This window comes from Oncorhynchus mykiss, chromosome Y (assembly GCF_013265735.2).
Source record: "Oncorhynchus mykiss isolate Arlee chromosome Y, USDA_OmykA_1.1, whole genome shotgun sequence".
Lineage (NCBI taxonomy): Eukaryota > Metazoa > Chordata > Actinopteri > Salmoniformes > Salmonidae > Oncorhynchus > Oncorhynchus mykiss.
In genome coordinates this window covers 42,490,117-42,505,116 of record NC_048593.1, presented here as the reverse complement: position 1 = coordinate 42,505,116, position 15,000 = coordinate 42,490,117, and the positions used below count along the sequence as shown (strand labels likewise).

The following is a 15,000-nucleotide window of genomic DNA, read 5'->3' as shown; positions in this document are numbered from 1 at the left end:
ACAGTATACAGGGAGAGAGCTGGGCTTGGCCAGACAGTATACAGGGAGAGAGCTGGGCTTGGCCAGACAGTATACAGGAGGGAGCTGGGCTTTGCAAGACAGTATACAGGGAGAGAGCTGGGCTTGGCCAGACAGTATACAGGGAGAGAGCTGGGCTTGGCCAGACAGTATACAGGGAGAGAGCTGGGCTTGGCCAGACAGTTTACAGGAGAGCTGGGTTTGGCCAGACAGTCTACAGGATAGAGCTGGGCTTGGCCAGACAGTTTACAGGAGAGCTGGGCTTGGCCAGACATTTTACAGGAGAGCTGGGCTTGGCCAGACAGTTTACAGGAGAGCTGGGCTTGGCCAGACAGTATACAGGGAGAGAGCTGGGCTTGGCCAGACAGTGTACAGGGAGGGAGCTGGGCTTGGCCAGACAGTATACAGGGAGAGAGCTGGGCTTGGCCAGACAGTTTACAGGAGAGAGCTGGGCTTGGCCAGACAGTTTACAGGAGAGCTGGGCTTGGACAGACAGTCTACAGGAGAGAGCTGGGCTTGGCCAGACAGTTTACAGGAGAGCTGGGCTTGGCCAGACAGTATACAGGAGAGAGCTGGGCTTGGCCAGACAGTTTACAGGAGAGCTGGGCTTGGCCAGACAGTATACAGGGAGAGAGCTGGGCTTGGCCAGACAGTGTACAGGGAGGGAGCTGGGCTTGGCCAGACAGTATACAGGGAGGGAGCTGGGCTTGGCTAGACAGTATACAGGGAGAGAGCTGGGCTATGCCAGACAGTTTACAGGAGAGCTGGGCTTGGCCAGACAGTATACAGGGAGAGAGCTGGGCTTGGCCAGACAGTATACAGGGAGAGAGCTGGGCTTGGCCAGACAGTATACAGGGAGAGAGCTGGGCTTGGCCAGACAGTATACAGGGAGAGAGCTGGGCTTGGCCAGACAGTTTACAGGGAGAGAGCTGGGCTTGGCCAGACAGTATACAGAGAGAGAGCTGGGCTTGGCCAGACAGTATACAGGGAGAGAGCTGGGCTTGGCCAGACAGTATACAGGGAGAGAGCTGGGCTTGGCCAGACAGTATACAGGAGGGAGCTGGGCTTTGCAAGACAGTATACAGGGAGAGAGCTGGGCTTGGCCAGACAGTATACAGGGAGAGAGCTGGGCTTGGCCAGACAGTATACAGGGAGAGAGCTGGGCTTGGCCAGACAGTATACAGGAGGGAGCTGGGATTGGTCAGACAGTATACAGGAGGGAGCTGGGCTTGGCCAGACAGTATACAGTGAGAGAGCTGGGCTTGGCCAGACAGTATACAGGGAGAGAGCTGGGCTTGGCCAGACAGTATACAGTGAGATAGCTGGGCTTGGCCAGACAGTAGACAGGAGAGAGCTGGGCTTGGCCAGACAGTTTACAGGAGAGCTGGGCTTGGCCAGAGAGTATACAGGGAGAGAACTGGGCTTGGCCAGACAGTTTACAGGAGAGAGCTGGGCTTGGCCAGACAGTTTACAGGAGAGCTGGGCTTGGCCAGACAGTTTACAGGAGAGAGCTGGGCTTGGCCAGACAGTTTACAGGAGGGAGCTGGGCTTGGCCAGACAGTAGACAGGGAGAGAGCTGGGCTTGGCCAGACAGTATACAGTGAGAGAGCTGGGCTTGGCCAGACAGTATACAGTGAGAGAGCTGGGCTTGGACAGACAGTAGACAGGAGAGAGCTGGGCCTGGCCAGACAGTTTACAGGAGAGAGCTGGGCTTGGCCAGACAGTTTACAGGAGGGAGCTGGGCTTGGCCAGACAGTATACAGGGAGAGAGCTGGGCTTGGCCAGACAGTATACAGGGAAAGAGCTGGGCTTTGCCAGACAGTATACAGTGAGAGAGCTGTGCTTGGCCAGACAGTAGACAGGGAGAGAGCTGGGCTTCGCCAGACAGTATACAGGAGGGAGCTGGGCTTGGCCAGACAGTAGACAGGGAGAGAGCTGGGCTTCGCCAGACAGTATACAGGAGGGAGCTGGGCTTGGCCAGACAGTATACAGGGAGAGAGCTGGGCTTGGCCAGACAGTAGACAGGAGAGAGCTGGGCTTGGCCAGACAGTTTACAGGAGAGCTGGGCTTGGCCAGAGAGTATACAGGAGAGAGCTGGTCTTGGCCAGACAGTTTACAGAAGAGAGCTGGGCTTGGCCAGACAGTTTACAGGAGGGAGCTGGGCTTGGCCAGACAGGGTAGAAGAGGGGGCTGGGCTTGGCCAGACAGTATACAGGAGAGCTGGGCTTTGCCAGACAGTATACAGGGAGAGAGCTGGGCTTGGCCAGATAGTTTACAGGCGAGATGGGCTTTGCCAGACAGTATACAGGGAGAGAGCTGGGCTTGGCCAGACAGGGTACAATAGGGGAATGGGCTTGGCCAGACAGTATACAGGGAGAGAGCTGGGCTTGGCCAGACAGTTTACAGGAGAGCTGGGCTTTGCCAGACAGTATACAGGAGAGAGCTGGGCTTGGCCAGACAGTTTACAGGAGAGAGCTGGGCTTGGCCAGACAGTTTACAGGAGAGAGTTGGGATTGGCTAGACAGTATACTTGGATTAGCTAAGACAACATGCCATTGGAACACAGGAGTGATGGTTGCTGACAATGGGCTTCTGTACGCCTAAAAATAAGCCATTTCCAGCTTCAAAAGTCATTTCCAACATTAACAAGGTCTTTCTGATCAATTTGATGTTATTTTAATGGACAAAAAACATGCCTTTCTTTCAAAAACAAAAACATATCTTAGTTTCCATGATGTGTGATGTGAACAGGTTGCATTATAATGATGTGTGATGTGAACAGGTTGCATTATAATGATGTGTGATGTGAACAGGTTGCATTATAATGATGTGTGATGTGAACAGGTTGCATTATAATGATGTGTGATGTGAACAGGTTGCATTATAATGATGTGTGATGTGAACAGGTTGCATTATAATGATGTGTGATGTGAACAGGTTGCATTATAATGATGTGTGATGTGAACAGGTTGCATTATAATGATGTGTGATGTGAACAGGTTGCATTATAATGATGTGTGATGTGAACAGGTCGCATTATAATGATGTGCGATGTGAACAGGTTGCATTATAATGATGTGTGATGTGAACAGGTTGCATTATAATGATGTGTGATGTGAACAGGTCGCATTATAATGATGTGTGATGTGAACAGGTTGCATTATAATGATGTGTGATGTGAACAGGTTGCATTATAATGATGTGTGATGTGAACAGGTTGCATTATAATGATGTGTGATGTGAACAGGTTGCATTATAATGATGTGCGATGTGAACAGGTTGCATTATAATGATGTGTGATGTGAACAGGTCGCATTATAATGATGTGTGATGTGAACAGGTTGCATTATAATGATGTGTGATGTGAACAGGTTGCATTATAATGATGTGTGATGTGAACAGGTTGCATTATAATGATGTGTGATGTGAACAGGTTGCATTATAATGATGTGTGATGTGAACAGGTTGCATTATAATGATGTGTGATGTGAACAGGTTGCATTATAATGATGTGTGATGTGAACAGGTTGCATTATAATGATGTGTGATGTGAACAGGTCGCATTATAATGATGTGTGATGTGAACAGGTTGCATTATAATGATGTGTGATGTGAACAGGTTGCATTATAATGATGTGTGATGTGAACAGGTTGCATTATAATGATGTGTGATGTGAACAGGTTGCATTATAATGATGTGTGATGTGAACAGGTTGCATTATAATGATGTGTGATGTGAACAGGTTGCATTATAATGATGTGTGATGTGAACAGGTTGCATTATAATGATGTGTGATGTGAACAGGTCGCATTATAATGATGTGTGATGTGAACAGGTTGCATTATAATGATGTGTGATGTGAACAGGTTGCATTATAATGATGTGTGATGTGAACAGGTTGCATTATAATGATGTGTGATGTGAACAGGTTGCATTATAATGATGTGTGATGTGAACAGGTTGCATTATAATGATGTGTGATGTGAACAGGTTGCATTATAATGATGTGTGATGTGAACAGGTAGCATTATAATGATGTGTGATGTGAACAGGTTGCATTATAATGATGTGTGATGTGAACAGGTCGCATTATAATGATGTGTGATGTGAACAGGTTGCATTATAATGATGTGTGATGTGAACAGGTCGCATTATAATGATGTGCGATGTGAACAGGTTGCATTATAATGATGTGTGATGTGAACAGGTTGCATTATAATGATGTGTGATGTGAACAGGTTGCATTATAATGATGTGTGATGTGAACAGGTCGCATTATAATGATGTGTGATGTGAACAGGTTGCATTATAATGATGTGTGATGTGAACAGGTTGCATTATAATGATGTGTGATGTGAACAGGTTGCATTATAATGATGTGTGATGTGAACAGGTTGCATTATAATGATGTGCGATGTGAACAGGTTGCATTATAATGATGTGTGATGTGAACAGGTTGCATTATAATGATGTGTGATGTGAACAGGTTGCATTATAATGATGTGTGATGTGAACAGGTCGCATTATAATGATGTGTGATGTGAACAGGTTGCATTATAATGATGTGTGATGTGAACAGGTTGCATTATAATGATGTGTGATGTGAACAGGTTGCATTATAATGATGTGTGATGTGAACAGGTTGCATTATAATGATGTGTGATGTGAACAGGTTGCATTATAATGATGTGTGATGTGAACAGGTTGCATTATAATGATGTGTGATGTGAACAGGTTGCATTATAATGATGTGTGATGTGAACAGGTTGCATTATAATGATGTGTGATGTGAACAGGTTGCATTATAATGATGTGTGATGTGAACAGGTTGCATTATAATGATGTGCGATGTGAACAGGTTGCATTATAATGATGTGCGATGTGAACAGGTTGCATTATAATGATGTGTGATGTGAACAGGTTGCATTATAATGATGTGTGATGGGTAAAGTATCTCATGTTTTGGTTTATGGTCTCATGTTGTAATTAATGGGGTCCTATATCTATGGCTCTGAGAGCCAGCTAATCAATCCTATGACAGTTCCAATGGTAGTCATTATTAACATAACGATCAGCTGACTCGGATGCAACTCAGGGAAAGGCACGCGCTCCTTTGTCTGAATTTAAACGGAAAACCACTTCCGTTCAGCGGAGCTGGGGGGCACCAAACCCCAATATTTTCTCACTCTTTCCTTTCTCAGCTCTGCTCGACTCTCTTTTCCTTCGCTCCCCCTTTTGTGCAGCTCCCCACGTGTCGAATAAATTAGCAAACCCAAAATTGGAGGAAAAAGGAGGAGGAGAGGGAGACCAGAGGAGAGAGGGAGGGATTTGAGCCTGGTGTCGGTGTACGGTTTCATTCGGAGGTGCCACTACTGCGGTGTCCTCTGAGCGCGCGAGCTCTGTTCTATTGGATGCTGAGAGAGCAAGAGAGATACCGTTAGAGATAGATAGAGGGAAACATACGTTTCCCATGCCAATAAAGCCCTTAAATATAATTAAAATTAAATTGAATTGAGAGAAAGAGCAAAGAGAGAGAGAGAAGAGCCGACTGTGGGGTACAGAAGCGTTGTTCTCACCACTAAGCGAACAGCTGAGACTGAACCGAAGAGAGGAGGGGAACCATATTCTGCCTGAGAAAACCAGCTCACCTCACCTGCCACTGGAGAAGAAGAACGGAATGCTATCGCTTTCTGGGGGTGTAACCTAATCCGCAGCGCTAAAGGGATATCGCCTAATCACTGAAAACGGAAATATTTCGTTTCTTTCTCCATGGTGGATATTATGTAGAGCGGAGAAAGCAGAGAGCAGCAGTTTTGGGCTTATTTTTTTATTTGTTTCTGTGGATTGTGTGTCTGTGTGTTTGGGTCGTCGGGGGAATAGGGGAGCAGTGTGCTGCATACTGATCTGGTTTTGGATAAAGGAATACCGGGATATAACGGGACCGGAGCGCACGGCCAGAACAGCGAAGCTTCAGCGGGTTCAGATGCATGTAAGTCACCTTTTCTCTCTGTGTCTCTCTCTCAATTCAATTCTTTCTTTCTTTCTTTCTTTTTTTTTCTCTCTCTCTCTCTCTCTCTCTCTCTCTCTCTCTCTCTCTATCTCTCTCTCTGTGTGTGTGTGTGTGTGTGTGTGTCTCCACGCCGAGCAGCGGCAATTGTACTGTCATTTGTGTGAATGAGGATGAATTGGGACGCGTTAGCTATATGTGGCCGACCTGTTTGTATGTTCTCAATATCATTCTGGTATCTGGTATGGATTACATATCACTGCATCCAATAGCTGGGGGAACATACGGTACTCTCTAGTGGGGATAAGAAGCCTCTGTCTCGGCTGCAGAGTGCAGACGGCTTGACAATGGAGTCCGTCAGAGAGAGAGAGAGAGAGAGCGAGAGAGACAGACAGACAGACAGACAGACAGACAGACAGACAGACAGACAGACAGACAGACAGACAGACAGACAGACAGACAGAGAGAGAGAGAGCCGCTGCTGCGAAGATTGTTCAGCCAGCAGCATACCCTCATGATTATCGATCTCTTCATAACCAAACCTACCAGGCAAACAAACGTTTAATAAATGTACTGACACATTTAACATTAGGCTTTGAGATATGAGGCATTTTTTCATAATGCAAATCTTAGCTAGATTCATTGTGTAATTGAAATGATTGAAAGTAGGCTCTTTCTGAAATGCACACTCCTCCTGAGCAGGGAAGATTTAATGTAACAGACATTGATTGACAGGAGCGATGTTTCCCCATCAGGACAAGCTACTGAGGTATTTTCATTGGAGCCTGTCTGTGTAGAGTTACATGAAAGAACCTATTAAAGCACCAAACCACCTATTGTTGTCTAACCCTCACTGTGGGTCGCCTTTCTGCAGTGAAACGCTATACACCGATCTCCTTCTCTCTGCCTAAGAATAAAAAACTGCTCTTTGTCCGTTAGCTGTTATTAACGTAGGCTACCGCTACCCTGTTACGTTATACCGGCTGCTTTAACTTCACGGGCCCGGTCTCCAGTCTCTGCAGAGAGAGAGAGAGAGAGAGAGAGAGAGAGAGAGAAGACCGGCTTGGGGCTCGGTGACGGATCGGTTTCTCTAAGAGAAGCTAGGCGTGCGAAGCACCCGGCTGTAAACCGAGTCATGTTGTAATGTGAACCACATGTGGTGGTTCTAGCTGGGTTCAGGTGATCTGTCTGTGAGTTGATGGTTTAAACACAGCAAGTTGTAATTGCCAGCACACACACGCACACACGCACACACACACACACGCACACACAGACACAGCGGTGAGTAGGGATGGGCATTTGAACTGCTTTGATTGTTTGAGTACTCAAATAAATAAAAAATGTATCACAAGGCTGGGAGAAAATAATGATGTGCACATGTATCTACAGGTCTATCCATCTATACATCTATAGGTACATGTATCTACAGGTCTATCCATCTATACATCTATAGGTACATGTATCTACAGGTCTATCCATCTATACATCTATAGGTACATGTATCTACAGGTCTATCCATCTATACATCTATAGGTACATGTATCTACAGGTCTATGCATCTATACATCTATAGGTACATGTATCTACAGGTCTATCCATCTATACATCTATAGGTACATGTATCTACAGGTCTATCCATCTATACATCTATAGGTACATGTATCTACAGGTCTATGCATCTATACATCTATAGGTACATGTATCTACAGGTCTATGCATCTATACATCTATAGGTACATGTATCTACAGGTCTATGCATCTATACATCTATAGGTACATGTATCTACAGGTCTATGCATCTATACATCTATAGGTACATGTATCTACAGGTCTATCCATCTATACATCTATAGGTACATGTATCTACAGGTCTATGCATCTATACATCTATAGGTACAGGTATCTACAGGTCTATGCATCTATACATCTATAGGTACATGTATCTACAGGTCTATCCATCTATACATCTATAGGTACATGTATCTACAGGTCTATGCATCTATACATCTATAGGTACATGTATCTACAGGTCTATGCATCTATACATCTATAGGTACATGTATCTACAGGTCTATCCATCTATACATCTATAGGTACATGTATCTACAGGTCTATGCATCTATACATCTATAGGTACATGTATCTACAGGTCTATGCATCTATACATCTATAGGTACATGTATCTACAGGTCTATCCATCTATACATCTATAGGTACATGTATCTACAGGTCTATGCATCTATACATCTATAGGTACATGTATCTACAGGTCTATGCATCTATACATCTATAGGTACAGGTATCTACAGGTCTATGCATCTATACATCTATAGGTACATGTATCTACAGGTCTATGCATCTATACATCTATAGGTACATGTATCTACAGGTCTATGCATCTATACATCTATAGGTACAGGTATCTACAGGTCTATGCATCTATACATCTATAGGTACAGGTATCTACAGGTCTATGCATCTATACATCTATAGGTACATGTATCTACAGGTCTATGCATCTATACATCTATAGGTACAGGTATCTACAGGTCTATCCATCTATACATCTATAGGTACATGTATCTACAGGTCTATGCATCTATACATCTATAGGTACAGGTATCTACAGGTCTATGCATCTATACATCTATAGGTACATGTATCTACAGGTCTATGCATCTATACATCTATAGGTACATGTATCTACAGGTCTATCCATCTATACATCTATAGGTACATGTATCTACAGGTCTATGCATCTATACATCTATAGGTACATGTATCTACAGGTCTATGCATCTATACATCTATACATCTATAGGTACAGGTATCTACAGGTCTATCCATCTATACATCTATACATCTATACATCTATAGGTACATTTATCTACAGGTCTATCCATCTATACATCTATAGGTACATGTATCTACAGGTCTATCCATCTATACATCTATAGGTACATGTATCTACAGGTCTATCCATCTATACATCTATAGGTACATGTATCTACAGGTCTATCCATCTATACATCTATACATCTATACATCTATAGGTACATTTATCTACAGGTCTATGCATCTATACATCTATAGGTACATTTATCTACAGGTCTATCCATCTATACATCTATACATCTATAGGTACAGGTATCTACAGGTCTATCCATCTATACATCTATACATCTATAGGTACAGGTATCTACAGGTCTATCCATCTATACATCTATACATCTATACATCTATAGGTACATTTATCTACAGGTCTATCCATCTATACATCTATAGGTACAGGTATCTACAGGTCTATCCATCTATACATCTATACATCTATAGGTACAGGTATCTACAGGTCTATGCATCTATAGGTACATGTATCTACAGGTCTATGCATCTATACATCTATAGGTACAGGTATCTACAGGTCTATGCATCTATACATCTATAGGTACAGGTATCTACAGGTCTATGCATCTATACATCTATAGGTACAGGTATCTACAGGTCTATGCATCTATACATCTATAGGTACATGTATCTACAGGTCTATGCATCTATAGGTACATTTATCTATAGGTCTATGCATCTATAGGTACATGTATCTACAGGTCTATGCATCTATACATCTATAGGTACATTTATCTACAGGTCTATGCATCTATACATCTATAGGTACATTTATCTACAGGTCTATCCATCTATACATCTATAGGTACAGGTATCTACAGGTCTATGCATCTATAGGTACATGTATCTACAGGTCTATGCATCTATACATCTATAGGTACAGGTATCTACAGGTCTATGCATCTATACATCTATAGGTACAGGTATCTACAGGTCTATGCATCTATACATCTATAGGTACAGGTATCTACAGGTCTATGCATCTATACATCTATAGGTACATGTATCTACAGGTCTATGCATCTATAGGTACATTTATCTATAGGTCTATGCATCTATAGGTACATGTATCTACAGGTCTATGCATCTATACATCTATAGGTACATTTATCTACAGGTCTATGCATCTATAGGTACATGTATCTACAGGTCTATGCATCTATACATCTATAGGTACATGTATCTACAGGTCTATCCATCTATGCATCTATAGGTACATTTATCTACAGGTCTATGCATCTATACATCTATAGGTACATGTATCTACAGGTCTATCCATCTATACATCTATAGGTACATGTATCTACAGGTCTATGCATCTATACATCTATAGGTACATGTATCTACAGGTCTATGCATCTATACATCTATAGGTACATTTATCTACAGGTCTATGCATCTATACATCTATAGGTACATGTATCTACAGGTCTATCCATCTATACATCTATAGGTACATGTATCTACAGGTCTATGCATCTATACATCTATAGGTACATGTATCTACAGGTCTATGCATCTATACATCTATAGGTACATTTATCTATAGGTCAATGCATCTATACATCTATAGGTACATTTATCTACAGGTCTATGCATCTATAGGTACATTTATCAACAGGTCTATGCATCTACACATCTATAGGTACATGTATCTACAGGTCTATGCATCTATACATCTATAGGTACAGGTATCTACAGGTCTATGCATCTATACATCTATAGGTACAGGTATCTACAGGTCTATGCATCTATACATCTATAGGTACATTTATCTACAGGTCTATGCATCTATACATCTATAGGTACAGGTATCTACAGGTTTATGCATCTATACATCTATAGGTACAGGTATCTACAGGTCTATGCATCTATACATCTATAGGTGCATTTATCTACAGGTCTATGCATCTATACATCTATAGGTACATTTATCTACAGGTCTATGCATCTATACATCTATAGGTACATTTATCTACAGGTCTATGCATCTATAGGTACATTTATCTATAGGTCAATGTGCGCAACAATGGCTAATTCATCATAATAATTACAGAAAACAAATCCTAATTGCTAAACTCCTCCATTTATTGTATATTCAGTCAATAAAAAAGCAAGTGCTATTTTAAGATTGATTTATTGTAACCGTAATAACAACTGGTTATATTATATTGTGGAACACAATATTTAAACAGTGGAGCTTGAAGAAACCTATTATCAGGAACCAGGATAGGACCCAGATGTGGAGCTTGAAGAAACCTATTATCAGGACGCAGGATAAGACCAGATGTGGAGCTTGAAGAAACCTATTATCAGGACGCAGGATAAGACCCAGATGTGGAGCTTGAAGAAACCTGTTATCAGGACGCAGGATAAGACCCAGATGTGGAGCTTGAAGAAACCTATTATCAGGAAGCAGGATAAGACCCAGATGTGGAGCTTGAAGAAACCTATTATCAGGACGCAGGATAAGACCAGATGTGGAGCTTGAAGAAACCTATTATCAGGAACCAGGATAGGACCCAGATGTGGAGCTTGAAGAAACCTATTATCAGGACGCAGGATAAGACCCAGATGTGGAGCTTGAAGAAACCTATTATCAGGAAGCAGGATAAGACCCAGATGTGGAGCTTGAAGAAACCTATTATCAGGACGCAGGATAAGACCAGATGTGGAGCTTGAAGAAACCTATTATCAGGAACCAGGATAGGACCCAGATGTGGAGCTTGAAGAAACCTATTATCAGGACGCAGGATAAGACCCAGATGTGGAGCTTGAAGAAACCTATTATCAGGACGCAGGATAAGACCCAGATGTGGAGCTTGAAGAAACCTATTATCAGGACGCAGGATAAGACCCAGATGTGGAGCTTGAAGAAACCTATTATCGGGACGCAGGATACGCAGGATACGATACGAATCACAGATGTTTATTAACAAAACAACAGGTTAAGGGTGGGCAGAGGTCAGAGGTCAGTAATCCAGGGTAGAGTCAGTTAGGTACAGTACGGCAGGCAGGCTCAGGGTCAGGGTCAGGGCAGGCAGAATGGTACAGTACGGCAGGCAGGCTCAAGGTCAGGGTCAGGGCAGGCAGAATGGTACAGTACGGCAGGCAGGCAGGCTCAGGGTCAGGGCAGGCAGAATGGTCAAAACCGGAAGAACTAGAAAACAGGGACTAAAGAAAAAACTTGCTGCTAGGCTTGACGAGACAAGACGAACTGGCAACAGAAAACACAGGTATAAATGCTCAGGGGAAAATGGGCGAAACCTGGAGGGGCTGGAGATAAGCACAAAAACAGGCGAAACAGATCAGGGTGTGACAGTACCCCCCTCTAGGGGTGCCACCTGGCGTCCTACTTGGGCACATACCCCGTTGACGGCGGTGGAATTCAGCGATGAGGACTGGGTCCAGGACGTTCCTAGCGGGGACCCAGCACCTCTCCTCTGGACCATAATCCTCCCAGTCAACCAGGTACTGGAATCCCCTGACCCGAGGTCGAACACTCAGGAGGCGCCTCACCGTGTACGCCGGATGGCGGTCGATGAGATGGGGTACAGGGGTGGGCCTGGAAAGAGGAGACAAAGGGCTGTGAGGCAGAGGTTTAATCCTTGATACATGAAAAGTGGGATGTACTGTATATGGAGGGTGCAGGGAAACAGAGGGGCTAAGAATCTTAGAGATGGGGAATGGGCACATAAAATGGGGGGACAGTTCGCGGGACTCCAACCAGAGAGGCAGATCCCGAGTGGAAAGCCATACCCACTGCCCGAGACGATACTGGGGCGTCGGGGTCCGGTGGCGGACCGCCTGTTGTTGATACCTGGAGATGGTCTTGAGAAGAGCATACTGGGCTCAGCGAGGGACAAATATATGGGCTGAGGGTATGCTGACCGCTTCCTCTTGCTCAGGGAAGAGTGGGGGCTGATAACCCATCGAACACTTGAAAGGCGAGAGACTAGTGGCCGAGTAGGAAAGGGTGTTGCGGGTGCATTCCACCCACACGAGTTGCTGGCTCCAGGTGGTAGGGTTTGGCAGAGACGAGGCAACGAAGATTAGACTCCAGGTCCTGATTGACTCGCTCCGACTGGCTGTTAGACTGGGGGGTGAAACCCAGAGGACACGCTGGCCGACGACCCAATGAGTGTGCAGAACTCCTTCCAGAACCGGGACGAGAACTGAGGACCCTGATCGGAGACCATGTCCACCGGAAGTCCATGGATCTGGAAGACGTGCTGCACCATGAGCTGGGCCATCTCCTTGGCTGAGGGTTGTTTGAGGAGGGATATTAAATGGGCAGCTTTGGAAAAACTGTCCACTACCATACGGATAGTGATGTTGCCATCAGATGGAGGGAGACCAGTGACGAAGTCCAGGGATATATCTGACCAGGGACGGTGAGGGACAGGAAGTGGTTGAATGAGGCCAGCCGGAGCTTGCCGATGAGTCTTATTCTGAGCACAGACAGTGCAGGCGGCGACGAATGTGAAGACGTCAGGAACCATGTTGGGCCACCAAAAGTATTGTCGCACAAAGGCCATGGTCCGACCGGAGCCATGGTGGCAGGCAAGCCTGGAGGAATTAGCACATTCCAGAACCAGAGAGCGGGCAGCGCTTGGGACAAACATCTGGTTAGCCGGGTCCCCACTTGGGGTCCGGTTGGGAACGCTGTGCCTCACAGACCTGGTTCTCTATTCCCCAGATGAGTGCAGCCGTCAGACACGAAGTAGGAAGGATGGTCTCGGGGTCCGAGGGCGTCTCCGCGGGGCTATAAAGGTGTGAAAGTGCATCCGGCTTAACATTCTTGGGACCTAGGGCGGTAGAAGATGGTGAAGTTTAACCGAGTGAAAAGCAGGGCACATCGAGCTTGCCTGGAGTTGAGACGCCTGGCAGTGCGGAAATATTCCAGGTTCTTGTGATCCTTCCAGGCAACGAATGGATGTTCCGCCCCCTCTAACCAGTGCCTCCACTCCTCCAATGCCATCTTCCCCTCGAGTAGTTCTCGATTTCCCACATCACAATTCCTCTCCATGGCGTTAAAGACGATGGGAGAAGAAGGCGCAGGGATACAGCTTAATAAGGTCCAGGGCAGAAAGCTAGGACAGGACGGCCCCCAGTCCATCATCCAAAGCGTAGACCTCCACCATGATCTGACGGGACGGGTCTGGATGGAATATTATGGGAGCTGTGGTGAAGCGGTGCTTTAGGTCCAAGAATACCCGGTCAGCAGCTGGGGACCATGTGACCGGGACCTTGGGAGATGTGAGTGCTGAAAGGGGGGGAAGCCAGGGTGCTGTAACCCTGGATAAAATGGCGGTAGAAAAATGGGCAAATCCCAGGAAGCGTTGCAGCTGCACTCTGGACGAGGGTTGGGGCCAATTCACCACCCCTCTCACCTTTCCGGGATCCATCCAAGATTAACTTCTTGTTAATCCAGCCGCTATGTCGGATTTCAAAAAGGCTCTCCGGTGAAAGCACACCATGCGATTATCTGGGGACAGCGCCCCTCATACAAACACCTGAAAAACATATTTCAACCAGGCAGGTGCGACACGAAAGTCAGAAATAGCGATATAAAAAATGCCTTACCTTTGATGACCTTCTTCTGTTGGCACTCAAGAAGGTCCCAGTTACATCACAAATGGTCCTTTTGTTCGATAATGTCCTTCTTTATATCCATAAAAACGTAGTTTAGCTGGCGCTCTTTAGTCAATAATCCACCCACGTTACTAATAAACTTTTCCAAACAAGTCAAACAACGTATATAATCAAACCTTAGGTGCCCTAATACGTAAATAAACGATAAAATGTAAGACGCCAAATCATTATTGTCTTTACCGGAGAAAATTACCAAAGAAAGCGTTCTCTTCCACACACTTGGAAACACTACAGCCAAAATGGGAGCCACCTTGAAAAACTACAATTTCTGTGTCATTTTTCCAAAAACCAGCCTGAAACTCTTTCTAAAGACTGTTGACATCTAGTGGAAGCCCTAGGAACTGCAATCTGGGAGGACTTGGCCTTATAATTAAAGTGATAGCCATTGAAAATAGTGGTAGGCTGAATTTGTTTT

At 44.7% G+C, this 15,000-nt stretch overlaps 1 protein-coding gene across 1 annotated transcript in view; it reads left to right on the top strand.

Moving 5' to 3' along the window:
- Nucleotides 1-5,337: 5,337 nt before the first annotated feature.
- dchs1b (dachsous cadherin-related 1b) overlaps nucleotides 5,338-15,000 on the top strand; it is a 241,894-nt gene continuing 232,231 nt past the window's right edge. Inside the window, exon 1 of the mRNA XM_036967976.1 lies at nucleotides 5,338-6,008. The gene's annotated coding sequence lies outside the window, so the exon portion shown is untranslated. The remainder of the gene's footprint in view (nucleotides 6,009-15,000) is intronic.